Source organism: Mixophyes fleayi, chromosome 1, assembly GCF_038048845.1.
Source record: "Mixophyes fleayi isolate aMixFle1 chromosome 1, aMixFle1.hap1, whole genome shotgun sequence".
Taxonomy (NCBI): Eukaryota; Metazoa; Chordata; class Amphibia; order Anura; family Limnodynastidae; genus Mixophyes; species Mixophyes fleayi.
The window spans coordinates 110,704,506-110,718,953 of record NC_134402.1 but is presented as its reverse complement, the minus strand read 5'-3'; the positions used below and the strand labels follow the sequence as shown (position 1 = coordinate 110,718,953).

At 37.5% G+C, this 14,448-nt stretch overlaps 2 long non-coding RNA genes across 2 annotated transcripts in view; one reads left to right on the top strand and one right to left on the bottom strand.

Annotated features, from left to right (window-relative positions):
- The window catches only part of LOC142105442 (uncharacterized), a 41,740-nt gene extending 28,964 nt beyond the window's left edge, over nucleotides 1-12,776 (top strand). Inside the window, exons 2-3 of the long non-coding RNA XR_012679704.1 lie at nucleotides 9,580-9,741; nucleotides 12,673-12,776. This is a non-coding gene — a long non-coding RNA (uncharacterized LOC142105442). The remainder of the gene's footprint in view (nucleotides 1-9,579; nucleotides 9,742-12,672) is intronic.
- LOC142141225 (uncharacterized) overlaps nucleotides 1-14,448 on the bottom strand; it is a 173,610-nt gene that overhangs the window by 142,801 nt on the left and 16,361 nt on the right. The window lies entirely within an intron of this gene.

The following is a 14,448-nucleotide window of genomic DNA, read 5'->3' as shown; positions in this document are numbered from 1 at the left end:
AAATGCGCTGGATTTATCAATTGATTCCTTTTCCCAAAGGGATTTAATTCAGATTTTAATCTGAAAATGTTTTTTCTAGCCTTTCTGTAACATTGAATAGTCTTACTTTTTAAATACAACTGTATCTGAAAGTGTTTTATTTCACTTGTGTTGTGTAGTGGTAATCAGTTGGCAAGAGTATCAAATAAATGGAACATTTTCTAATTGGTCAAAAGTCTTAAGTGGAGTACCTCAAGGTTCCGTGCTGGGACCACTCCTTTTTAATATATTTATTAATGACCTTGGTGATGGTTTAGAGAGTAAAGTTTCTATTTTTGCAGATGACACTAAACTCTGTAAGGTAATAAAATCAGAGCAAGATGTAGCTTCTCTACAGAGGGACTTAAATAAACTGGAGGATTGGGCGGCCAAATGGAATATGAGGTTTAACACAGATAAATGTAAGGTTATGCATTCAGGGATCAAAAACAAGAACGCAATCTATAAATTAAATGGAATTAATTTAGGAGAATCTATAATGGAAAAGGATTTGGGAGTGCTCGTAGACAGTAGACTTAGCAATAGTGCTCAACGTCAAGCAGCAGCTGCAAGGGCAAACAAAGTATTGGCATGCATAAAAAGGGGCATAGATGCAAGGGAAGACAGTGTAATTTTGCCACTGTATAAATCGTTGGTAAGACCTCATCTTGAATATGCAGTACAGTTCTGGGCACCACTCTATAAAAAAGATAATTTGGAACTAGAAAGGGTTCAGAGAAGGGCGACAAAATTGATAAAGGGTATGGAGTCATTAAGTTATGAGGAAAGGTTAGCCAGTTTAGGCATGTTTACTTTAGAAAAGAGGCGTCTAAGGGGAGATATGATTACTATGTACAAATACATTAGGGGTCAATACGGAGAGCTTTCATGGGAACTTTTTACCCCAAGGACCATACACAGGACACGTGGTCATCCCCTAAGGTTAGAGGAGAGGAAATTTCACAACCAGCAAAGGAAGGGGTTCTTTACAGTAAGGGCAGTCAAGATATGGAATTCATTGCCAGGGAAGGTTGTGATGGCAGATTCAATAGATATGTTTAAGAAAGGGTTAGACAAATTTTTAGCGGAAAGGTGTATCCAGGGATACGACCGTTAATTTAAAATAAAGGATAGTAGTGGATATAGGGTAAAAATTGGATTGCAATATTGAGTCTGGGGGGATTTTCAAAATTGAAACAGATTGGCGGTTGCTTACTCTGGATTAATTTCAAATATAAGTGCAGGATCGCAGGAGATCCAAAATAGGTTAAACTTGATGGACTGGTGTCTTTTTTCAACCTTATCAACTATGTTACTATGTTACTATGTTACTAAATGTGTTCAATAGGTATATTCTGTAAGTGTTATATCAATTTTATAAAATAACCAATAAATAAAGTATATTCAAGTTAAAAAATAAATCAATGATAGCTATGAAAATAATAAATTCAAATAATATTGGAGATAAATCTGATAACAAATGATTAATATAGAATACTGGATATAAAAAAAAAAATCAAATATAGATGGCTGTCCCCAGAACTAAATCTCAAGTACTGATAACTTAAAAGATGTAGGTTGGTAAAAGAGGTTACACGCAATAGACTGATCTGAGAGTTCTACTCTGGGTACCATAACCGGTGGTATAGAAGTTAGGATATTGATGTAGCAGGTATGGATGAAGGAACAGGATGGATGCAGTACCCAAGTTCAACCAGTAATTCTCTTGGCAGCAGGGAGTACTCAGTATTATAGTGAAAGTCAATTCATCTGCAAGCTGCAATTCCAGTGTTTGGCCAGTACAGCTGTGGCAGTGTAGAAGAGCACTAGGAAAAGCAGTAGCTTAAGCAAAGTAATGCCCAGGCAGAGCAGGGGTCAGCATTTAGGCCAGGTGACAGGTCAGCAGAATAGCAACCACAGAGATAGATAAGCAGCAGTCTATAAACAAGGTGTGCAGAGTAATGAGGTCCAGAGAGTGAAACAAATGGCAGATCAATGATGAACATGCAATAGACCAAATCTGGTCTAGGCAGCAAACAGGATAATAAAAGTCACAGGGTAAGGATTGGTCCAGTCAGAAAACAAGACAAGGGCAAGAGTCAGATACCAGAAAGCAGAAAACAGCAGGGAAATGCTAGCGTGTGAATGCTATAATTGGCAAGATCTGAATGAAACAGGTTGCTATTTAAAGCAACTGGCACCATTGTGCATTAGGTAAGACCAGCTGCAAATGATGACATAACAAGCATGTGACTGCAATCACTAGCAGAAACTCAGCAGAATAGCCTGCACCATAGCATCAGTAAAGAGACACCAAAATCACAAAAAATATTGTTTGTTGTGGTTTTAAGCATGAAGTTAATTTCACAACACATTTTGTCCATAAAACTGACCAAAAGGTTCTGAATGCAGGTGGTGGGCGTGCTGTGTAATAGTTCAGTATTTTAGGGTATCATCATAATCATTAACATTTATTTATATAGTGCAAGCAAATTCCTTAGCGCTTTACAATTGGGAACAGACATTAATAAAACAATAATGGGTAATACATACAGACAGAGAGGTAAGAAGGCCCTGCTTCAAGCTTACAATCTATGGGACAATGGGAGTTTGAAACACAAGGGCACGTGCTACATCATATTGCACATTGGAACAGCTAGAATGCAAAGGTAAAAAGTATTGAATGGGCTGTCTGATCAGTCACACAGCAATGTTGGTCAGAGGATTGTTGTCTTGTGTTAGCTGTGTAGAGGGTGATAATAGGGTAACCTAGGGAGATTAAGTTGCTGGTTGAGGAATATCATAAGGTTGTCTGAAGAGGTGGGTTTTCCGAGAACGCTTGAAGGTTTGAAGACTAGAGGAAAGTCTTATTGTGCGAGGGAGGGAATTTTACAAAGTGGATGCAGTCCGAAAAAAGTCCTGTAACCGGGAATGGAAGGATGTGATGAGAACGGAAGAGAAATGCAGATCTTGTGCAAAACAGAGGTGTCGAGTTGGGAGATATTTTGAGACAAGTGAGGAGATGTATATTGGTTCAATTTTGTTGATGGCCTTGTATGTTAGCAGAAGTATTTTATATTGGATTCATTGAAAAGCAGGCAAACAATGTAGAGACTAACAGAGTGACTCAGCAGAGGAAGAACGGTTTGCATGGAAAATCAATCTAGCCGCTGCGTGCAAAATAAATACTAGGGGTTTAAGTCTGATTTTGGGAAGACCAGTAAGGAGGGAATTGCAATAGTCAATGCGGGAGATGATGAGTGCATGAATTAAAGTTTTTACAGTGTCTTGTGTGAGATATGTACGTATTCTGGAAATGTTCTTTAGATGTATGTAACATGATTTAGATACAGAGTCAATTTGTGGAACAAAGAATAGTTGTGAGTCAAGGATTACACCTAGGCAGCGAGCTTGCGGGGTGGGATTTATGGTCATGTTGTTAACAAAATAGAAATGTCAGGCAGGAAGCTTCTGTTTTTGGGTGGGAATATCATTAATTCAGTTTTTGAAACATTGAGTTTGAGTTGGCGAGAAGACATCCAAGATGAAATGGCAGAAAGACACTCAGTAACAACATAGATGGTGAGAGATCGGGAGAGGATAGATAGATTTGTGTATCATCCATATAAAGATGATATTAAAATCCAAAGGAGCTTATTAGTTTTTCAAGAGAAGTGGTGTAGAATAGCAGAGGACCTAGTACTGAGCCTTGTAGTAGTCCAACTGATAAAAGAAGTGGAGCAGAGGTAGATCCAGAGAAATTAACACTGAAAGAGCGATTAGATAGGTAGAAGGAGGCAATTCTCTTGAGAAGTTTGGAGGGGCATGGGAGCTGAGAAATGGGGCAGTAATTTGAGAGAGAGTTTGGGTCAGAATTTTGTTTTTTCAAAATAGGAGTAATCACTGCATGCTTGAATAGTGATGGAAAGATACCAGTAGAGAAAGATAGATTACAGATTTTAGTTAGAGGTGGAGTGAGCACATGAGACAGGGACCTACCAATTTGTGGCGGTATGGAATCAAAAGGACAGGAGGTAGAGTAGGAAGATGAGAATAGATTAGAAACTTCTTCATTTGTGGGATCAAGTAAAGAGAAAGTTTCAGAGGGTGCTACAAAAGAATTGAGCTGACTGCTTGTTGAGGGAGATGATACCATTTCAAGTCTGATCTTATCTATTTTGTCCTTGAAATAGGAAGCAAGATCCTGGGCACTGATTGTACTCGGAGAGTTTGGGGTGGGAGGGTTTAGAAGAGATTTAAATGTGTTAAAAAGGCGTTCGGGGTTAGAAGCCTGAGCATAGATGAGAGATTGGAAGTTGTTTGTTTTACAGTGTCCAGAGCATTTCGATAGAGTTCGTAGATAGCAGTATATGTGATGAAATCATTAGAGGCACAAGATTTACACCAGTGACTTTTTGCTTTACGAGAAAGTTTTTGTAGAGTTCATGTTACTTTAGTGTGCCACGGTTGGCAACAAAGTCTATGCGGAGTATGTAGCGTCGCTGGAGCCACTTGATCAAGGGCAGTTACTAGAGTTTGATGAAAATGAGGTACTGCCCTATCAGAGGAGGAGAATGTAGAAATTGGAGAGCAAAGGTGTTGAATAGAGGTGGAAAACTGTTGAAAATCAATAGAGTTAATATTCCTGCGGGTATGAGGAGGCTTGGAAGAGTTTGACACTGGGGAGGGTAAAAAAATGGGGGTGAGCGAGTAGTTAATGAGGTGATGATGCGAGAGGGGGAAAGAAGTGTTAAGAAAATCAGACACTGAGCATAGTCTAGTGAAAACAAGCTCAAGGCAGTGGTCTTGAGAGTATGAGAGTATATCTAAACTTGGTTAAGGGACAACATATTGTGATTTGTGAAATCAATTTTAATTATAATGTGTGGTGAAAATTTAGAAATGGATCAATTAAGGATGTGAAATGGAAGTCTGATTAATAGAGCTAGCTGAAAGCTGTCAGTTAGTGATCTGTAACAGGATTAGTATCACCATATTGTTATGATGCTCTCAGCAAGTATTGTGTAACATACATGGTAATGCTAAATAATATGCTTTAGAAGTATGCCCATTAAACATCTATCAAATAAAGTGAAATAATAAAATACTAAACTGTGATTAAGACTTTTATTTTTTCACTATATGGCTAGACTGATTGGAAGAGAAGTATTAGACTTTGTGCCTGTCTTATGTTTTTTTATTTCATTTTATGGGGGTGTAGTAATGTCAGTGTATGATTTAATCAATTTGGAAATCAACATTGATTTAAACCTGTAGGGGTTAATGTTCCAATGAATAAATCTGCTTTATCTCTGGTTGGTTGATCTTCCTGAAATAGTCAACTCCTATCCTGTTATCTTCTTTCTAGGAATTTGAGGATAGATGAGTCACAGTTATGGTGTGATTTGAAATCTTTAGATATTACGTATATCTTCTGCTAGCCGGGTTTTGAGTTTGCAAATGGCACCTCCTATATATTGTGAGCTGCATGGGCTTACTTAAAGATAAGCGTTGCTCATGGTGTTGCATGTAATATTGTCTTTGAAGTAGAATGCTTCATTGGTTACAGTGGAGAAGAATTGTTCTATTGGTATGGTATTGATGTTAGTGTTTTTACAGCCATTAAGGTGCCACAAAGCGAGAAGCCACTGCTGAGAGTCTGGTGTCATTCATCTTTTGTGGTGGTCTTGAAAGAGAAATAACGTAACCAGTTTTTGTTTCAAAATTTGTGTTTTTCTGTATACAATATTTGGGTGGAAAGGATATAATCAAACAGTTTTTGTCAATTGTATATAATGTTTTGTGATGATTTGGAGTATTGTGGGATAAAAGGTAAACTGTTATTTTGTATATTGTTTGTATATTGTTATTTCAATTTGTCAAATTCCTGATTATTTTCTTGGTTATGTTTTTTAACTCATTGAATTTGTTTATGAGTGCTTTTCCTTGGTATATGACACTAGTTGTGTTGGAAAAAGTTTTCCTTATCTTTTGAATTTAACCCAGTGGTAGATTATGCAGCCAGATGGCTGATTGTAGACAAAATATACCTGTTGCAGTCAATCAATTTATTGAATATTTTGGCCTCCAGTTTGTTTTGTTTATCTAAGATTTCCAAATCGAAGAATTCTATTTTACTCTGTTAAAGTTAGTGGTGAAATCCAAGTTATAGTTATTTGCACTGAGGTATGTGAGAATTTTGTTAAGCGAATCCTGGGAACCTTGCCATTTGAATTTATTGTCATAATATAATGATTCCATAACACTAGATGTTAGTCGAATTTTCAATTTCTTAAGATGTGCTCCTTCCATCATCTCATGAAGAGATTAATGCATGTTGGTGTAAATATAGTACCTGTGGCTAGATATTTTATTTCCATATCTGTTCTTGAATTAAAAATGTGTCTAAGAATGAAATGAATACAAATGATAATATAGTCAATTTGATGTGGCGTAAGGTGGATATATTTACTTAAGAAGTGCTCTTGTAATTTTGTTGTTGCAAGTGTATAGGCATTTTACTACACTTGTTGCTAATATGTAATAGTTTCCCATTTAATCTTAATGGTTATGTGGATGTAGTGTGGTGTCTTGAACATTTCATGGTTGGACTTTCGTGTGCTTCAGAAGGAACTGATTAATATATTTGGACAGATTTGTAGTGAACTTATAACTGATAAAATTGTGTGTCAGATGGTTCTGTCAATTTCTTGTGGGTTGTTTGGAGATGGTAAAACAATGACATTATTTGGTGTTGGACTGCCATTACTTTATTTGTATTAGTTTCTGACATTGCCAATCCCTCTTTTAATAGTGTTTAGAGTTGAATTTGGTGGTGGGATCATTTTTTTTATTCTTTTATTTCTTAACATGTATAGGTGTTGTTAAGTAAACTGTACATTTCTGTAACGTAGTCTATTTTATTAAGTAAAATGATACTTCCTCCCTTATCTGCTGGTTTGGCCTGATTCATTTAGGATCTTAAATGAAGAGGTATCTTATTTCAGTCTCCTGGACAAAACCATGTTACAATGCAAGGGGTGCAAACTAGTTTTCTGTTTTGCACATAAGTTAAATACTGACTGTTTTTTCATGTAGCACACAAATATCAACTTTAAATTTCAGTGTACAAATAAGCTATCAAGTATTTGTGTGCTACATGAAAAAATAGTCAATATTTGAATTATGTGCAAAACAGAAAACTAGTAACATGTAACATGGTTTTGTCCAGGAGACTGAAATAAGATACCTCTTCATTTAAGATCCTTAATGAATCAGGCCCCTGTTCTTTATTTTACCTAATTTCTGTGCAAGCCTCGCTCTCATTTTATAAGCTTGGGGAATTGTTTGTTTTTATTAGTGTTGATTTTACAATTATTCTCTTCAACTAATTTTGAAACGTGATCATGAAGTTGCTGTTAAGGAAACATATATAGAAAGTGTATTTGTCTTTGTGTGTGTGGCATGTTATATTCTGCATGGGAAAATTGTGTCAGTATTTTGCAAAGCAGTTTACTAAAGTTTTTTTTATAGCTAAGCTTCAAATGAAAATGTATGTAGTCTGTGTATGTATTGCATTTTTTGAGCTTACTGACACTTGAGGCGAAAAAGGCAGAAGAGCAGCAAAATGAGATCCAAATTCATGGTCACAGTTAGACAAATCATATCGAAAAGAGGTCAAAGGCAAAACAAACCACATGAGACAGACACTGCTGGATGTCAGAATCATGTGAATTTGCTCTGTAAAAATAACTTTGAGAGCTTCAAAAGGTGCATCTTTCTCAATATAAGTTGAATAGACAAAATGATGACATAGGGACTGATTCATTAAATGAAAAAGCAGCCAGTATTTAACTTATTTGCAAAATAATAAACTAATTTACATCGTTTGCATTGCAACATGATTTTGTCCAGAAAACTTAAGTAAGAAAACTTACTCAAATTCTTGCCTAAATTCCTTAATGAATCAGGCCCATAATCTTGATTTAACCACATTCCATGAAACTGGCATCTAGTTTATTCAGTATAAATCATGAACATTGCAGAGAGATTGATGCTTAATTTACCTAAAGTAATTACTCCACTTGAAGTGGTGAAGTATCTTATAATTTGCATTTTAACTAAACTTTGTGTTTACTACATATTTTAATTTGTTTTGCTTCTAAAAGACCTTGTAACTATAAATCAGATTATTGCAATTTATTTATGTTTAAAATCAATTTTGTGTATACACTGCTGCCCTTCTTTATACTATTCCAAACTTAGATAAGTTAATATATTAACCTTAGACAGAGTAACTGGAGAGAAAGTTGTGTAAATTTAGCTTTTTAGAAGCTCATGAAGTTGATATGCGTACATGGCTGAAAGCTATATGAAGGGGGTGGTTCAAGACATAGGTTCTGAAGATGCATGTTACTGTCACTTAGGCTGACCTATAACGTTATTCTTGTTTGTTCTAAGGATGACATTTCATGTAGATCAGGGGTGTCCAACCTTTTAGCTTCCTTGGGCCACATTGGAAGACGACGAGTTGGTTTGGGCCGCACATAAGATACAATAACGATAGCTGATCACCCAAAAAACCATAGAAAACATAGTTAACATATATATATGAGAAAAAAAGTGATATATATATATATATATATATATCACTTTTCTTTTCAAATCCCCCTATACTTACCTTTCAATCGCCCTGTTCAAAAAATCCTCTCTAGTTATTAGTTATTATAATATAATCACTTTTTGTATTGTTTCGATGCAATATCAATAAAGTGCATTTAAGCCAGGCATTGTATATCAGGGTGCCCTGACCAGGCCTGCGGTACCTGACATATACATCACTGTGACCCCAAATTGTCACCTGTTTTGCTAATTACACCACTATGTTAGTTAAGGAATAATACTTATAATGGGCCAAAGAGAATAATATATAATGCTCCATTAGTATTACAAGTAGAAGTATGTAGCAGGGAGATAAGGTTCATGATGCTCCAGGAGGTGACCCTTAACTTACCTTTTAATCGGCTTGTTCTCCTGTCCTCTTCTCTTCTTTTCTCCAATTCTGTGCTGCTGATTGTTCTTCTCGCGCGGGTGACTCCTCTGTGCTGCGCTCCGCAATGGATGTTGGGCGTGAATGACATCACGCCCGACATTCACTGCGAGCACCGCATGGAGGAGGAGACAAGGGAGGGAGCCGGAGTACCAGCTGATGTGACCGCAAGGTAAGTATTTTCTTTTCTTTTTTTTGCAGGATTTTTTTTCCCATTAACAGTGCTGCCCCCTTGCCACAACCAAAACTCCTTCTGGGCCACATTTACAGGCGTGCTGGGCCGCATGCGGCCCGCGGGCCGCGGGTTGGACAACCCTGATGTAGATGAAGAACAAGATCTGCTTCTGCCTTATCCTTTGGCATCCAACATTTCTGTGTTGTATTAGGAATTGATGAGTAAAGTCTCACAATTTTCTTATGAAAACTTTCAGTACAATTCTTAATATGGATTGCTGACTGTGAGTTAGATTAAAGCATTTGTTTACTAAGAGTCATGGTATCTTTTAACACAGCCTGCTGCAGACAGACTTCCTAGATGAAAATTTGGAAGATGTCCCAAGATGTTGTTTACTTCATGATGACATACAAGGATAGTAGTCTTTTTTCAACTTGGCTTCCTATAAATAAATGTATCACTGGACTGTATGTATAATCAGCATCATTTTATTATCATGGTAAGTGAAGCAATAAGATGTCATAAAATAATTATTTTATGGATACTGTACAGATATAATTTTATCAACTTGTTCTGCTGCAACAGTCACATACATATTCTGTAATTCATTCTTCTGTGTTTATCAATGGTGAAAATATCTGCATATCATTGTAGTCAGACATGCTTGATACTCTGCTCCTGGAAGCCTCTGTGGACTTTGTCACTTTGTCAGCCTACAAAAAGAGGGGAGATATTGGGCTTGGTCGCGGGTAGAGAAGCGAAAAATTGTGGTTTAGCAAGGTGACTACAACTGCTTTGAGATAGTGTTGTGTGCTAGGTTTCGTGAGGGGACCCAATGGTATTTGTTCCAGTAAACTGCCATAATATGTGTTCTGTATTTGACAACAAAGTCCCTCTTGCTTTGCCCATTAATTACCTACTGAGAAGGTACCAGAGAATGGCACAAAATAAGGCTACAATCCAGTCACTTGGAAAGCAAAAGAGCACACTATTGCCCACTGTATCCTGAAACCAACTTTGCCCACAGAAAGCATTTCTGATATGCTCCACTAGCATCTAACCACTGTATGCCTTCTAGAGCTTGGCACAGAGAAGACACTGAGGCTGATTCCTTAATCAGTGCTCAGTACAGTTTTTTGACTTACAACCTGGAAACTTTGTGTTAGACTATGTGAAATTACATACAATTAATTGCTCTCTGCAAAAATGAAAGCGTAGGCAACACTAAAAACTATAATGATTTGCTCAGTGAGTGAAAAGCTGACACACTGCTTCCTCATCATTGATATGACTGTGCAATTGATCTTCTGCCAGGATTCACTGCACCTGGCAAAATATATCCAAAATATATTCCTGAAACCTGGTACAACTCCAGCTAAATCCGTAAACCCTGATTTGGAACTATTGACGTCTTCACCTATAGCAAGTTGCCATCCCCGTAGAGTACAATATATTTACAGGTACATGGATGTCCACAAGACTTGAACACAAGGTAGTAGTAACCATAGTAACTTATCTGAATGTGAACTAGCAATGAAGTATGGAGAGTAAAAATAGTGGCACTTACCAGAATGATATTGACTGGCCAGTAGCGAGCAGCAAACACAGAACAAACCAAGCATCGAGAAGTGCAGCAGGCAGGGAGATCTAGTAACATAGCCAAGAGTTGAGACAGGCCGCAGCAGGGAGAACCAGTAACGTAGCCAAGGGTCGAGACGGGCAGCAGACAGAGAGATCCAGTGACAAGGCAAGTGTCAGTCAACAGAAGAGCAATGGGTACAATACATGGGAACAGCAGGCTTAACAAAATTCACACAGTGGTATGCTATCACCGGGAGGGAGGCTAAGCCCACATTAAACTAATGAGGGTCAACCAAAGTGCTCCATAAGGAGCGAGCCCCCGATTGCACTCATGTGACTGCTGATATATGTAAATGACATCTTGGCTGCCTAGCAAGGAACCAGGATGGAAGTGTCAGTGTGACCTGTTAGAAGTAGTGTGTCGGCTTGTAACAGAACCAAGGCCATATTTGACTTTGTGTTGAGTTTCATTCATAAATCCACTTCTTCTACTACTGCAAGTTTTTTCTTTGTAGAAAAGAAGGACCACTTATTCAGAACGTATATTGATTACAGAGACCCTAATAACGTGACCCCTAAAAATCACCATTCCCCTCCGTCATTGTTATCAGCGTTGGATAATCGCACCCATGGAGCTCCAGTGTTTGCAAAACCACCTGATTTGCTTTGAGCCTATGACTTAACCCACATAAAATTGGTTAATGAATGGAAAATGGCTTTGATGCAATGGATGCCAATTATGAGTATCTCATACTAGCTTTTTGGCTCTGAAATGCCACTGTAGTCCTCCAATGTTTTGTTAACTAAATCTTTCCAGACTTTCCATATTATTTTGTCATTGCATACTTAGATGACATGTTTTCTCCATATTTCCAGATTCCTTTTTATAATACATTGGGGCATATTCAATTAGCTTTTGGATTCGTGGTAACGCGCGTTGCCGCGAAAAGTGCGCGTTCTTGCGGGTATTACGGTACCGCATTAACGCGGATTTTCGTTCGCAACCCTATGGGCTGCGAACGAAAATCCACGTTATTGCGGTACCGTGTATTACGTTTCGCGGCTGTTCCGGCGCGTTACCGCGAATCCAAAAGCTAATTGAATATGCCCCAGTGTCCACCTTTAGACAAAAGATGGATTCAGACAAGACTTTTTCTGAATTGGCATCAGACTGCTGGCCTCAAAGCCAGTCAGATTTTTTGTGGCTTTGCAAATCATTATTGCTAGTTCATTAGAAAACACTCTTCAGTGATCGCTTCCATACCTGCCCTCAGGAACGAAGGTGCTAAGTCTGGCTCTCAACTCAAAATGTCAGATTAAAAGTACCATTTATGAGCTTTAGTTTTCAGATTTATTTGCCTTTATAAATTTATTAAGCAAATCAGTCAATTTTCTTTACTTCATCTTTGCAGATACCCAATGTCTTCCATGTCTTCCTTCTAAAATCTCTTATTTGTGGGTGAGAGCATGTGCTGTTTTATAAGTCTCTTTTAATCAAGAGGTATTATTAACAAAGGGGGTCTGGAATACTGTAACAAACTTGCAATAGCAAATGTGCTGTCTCTGCACACTTACTTTGCTTCTCACGTGTGCCCAGTTGCGTACACTGCTTCATAGTTCACACATTCGAAAAGATGCTCATTTAATTGTTGCTCCCAATTAGGTCCGCACTTTCCCATAACATCAATCGGGCATCTAATTAATTACTTTGCCCTTCGGCTAGTGTCTGAGGTATAGGTTTTGTACAGATGTCTGCTTTAGGATTAAAAAAAACTTATATCTGAATCTCTGTTGTAATGTATGTGAGCTCAGAATGAAAATATAATACTTATGCTTTCTTTTTCTTCAGCTGTGCTATTTCCCCCACATACACAACAACCACCCAAACATGGAAGATGATACACCAAGACGTGGAATCAGTTTTTACAGCAAGTACCTTCTGTCATGTTTTTCTAGTCAAAAATATATTTATTGTGCCTTTGCATAACAAAAAAGGTAGTAACAGTTAGGGCAAATAGGCAAATAACTAAAACATGTAACATTCCAGTTATAACATTATCTGTTACTTCTAGATATGATCTGGTGACTTGGATGGTGGTCTTGGTCCATATAAGGTTTCAAGCCTTTATGCTTAAGACTAGATAGTCCATTGAGAAGCCATTTTATATATATATATATATATATATATATATATATATATATATATATATATATATATATATATGTATATATATATATATATATATATATATATAAATTTAACTTGAAATAACTAATTTAACTAATGAATAATAATAATAATAATAATAATAGTAATATTATTCCAGGATTCTTAGAGGTAGAAAACAACAGTTTGTCTTATTGTCTTATTTCTCAACCTTCTGTCGCTTTGGTGAACTAATTTTTTTTTTTACAAAGAAGGTTGTTTTTTTTTTATTGTAACAAATGCATAGTTTGTAACATCACTATAACCTCTATCACTAAATCTATGTCATGCATTACCTCCAATACAACTAGGGAGATTCAACAGGGGTAATTTATCTGGTGATCTGGTCTTGTGGGCTACAGTATATTGGCCGTACAGTTCACCAGCTGGAAGTTAGAATATACAAACATATTCGGAAGATAAGACATGGTTTAGAAAGTCACAGCCTGTTAAATTATTTCAATACTAACCATGAGAGTGATGCCTCATATCTCAAATTTGTGGGGATCCAATTGGTTAAACAGCTTTGGAGAGTTGGGGACTTCAATAAAAGCATGAATAGAATGGAAACAAGGTGGATTTACACCCTGAAAAAGTACCACCTCAAGGACTCAATATAAATTTTGAGCTTTCATAATTTTTGTAATGTTTGATAAGACCCATCCATGGCCCTTAAGAGTACTCCCACTAAGAAATCAGCTAAACCAGTGGTTCCCAAACTTTTGCAGTTCGTGGCACACTTAGAGTCTCCATAATTTTTTCAAGGCACCCCTCCAAAATAATTACTGAGCAGTCCCACTGTATAAGTAGCTGGGTCAAAAAACGTAATATGTATTTAGGTCAGGACAGAAATACTTATTTAGTTGTATGGAAAATACACATAAATCCAAAGGAAAATAATATTTTTATATATATTTTTCAATTATATTTCTGTCAAAGAATAATTTACAGCTAACTCACTCCGTGCCCCTGCATCAACTCCACACACACTGTGCCCCTGCATCATCTCCACATTCTGTGCCCCTCTGCATCCACACACTCTGTGCCCCCTCTGCATCCACACGCAGGGCTGCCAAGAGGAATTCAGGGCCCGGGTACAACAAATTCATGGGGCCCCCCCTCATAGTCGAGTAAGCCCCCAAAAATTGTGTGGGTGTGGTCATACATTCAGGGGCGTGGCAATGTGCCGTTGGGGCGTGGCTAGCCTAACAGGGTGCAAAAAAATACGGGGGTGTGGTCATACATTTGGGGGTGTGGCAATGCGCCGTTGGGGCGTGGCTAGCACATCAAAATCACTAGGTCCTGAATTCACCAGAGCGTCACATATGTCCCAGCACTCCTGACTTTTAAGACATCTAGCACCACAGTGTAGTATACAAAGAATGCAGTGTGTACAGAAAGAGTTCAGTCTTTGCCCGC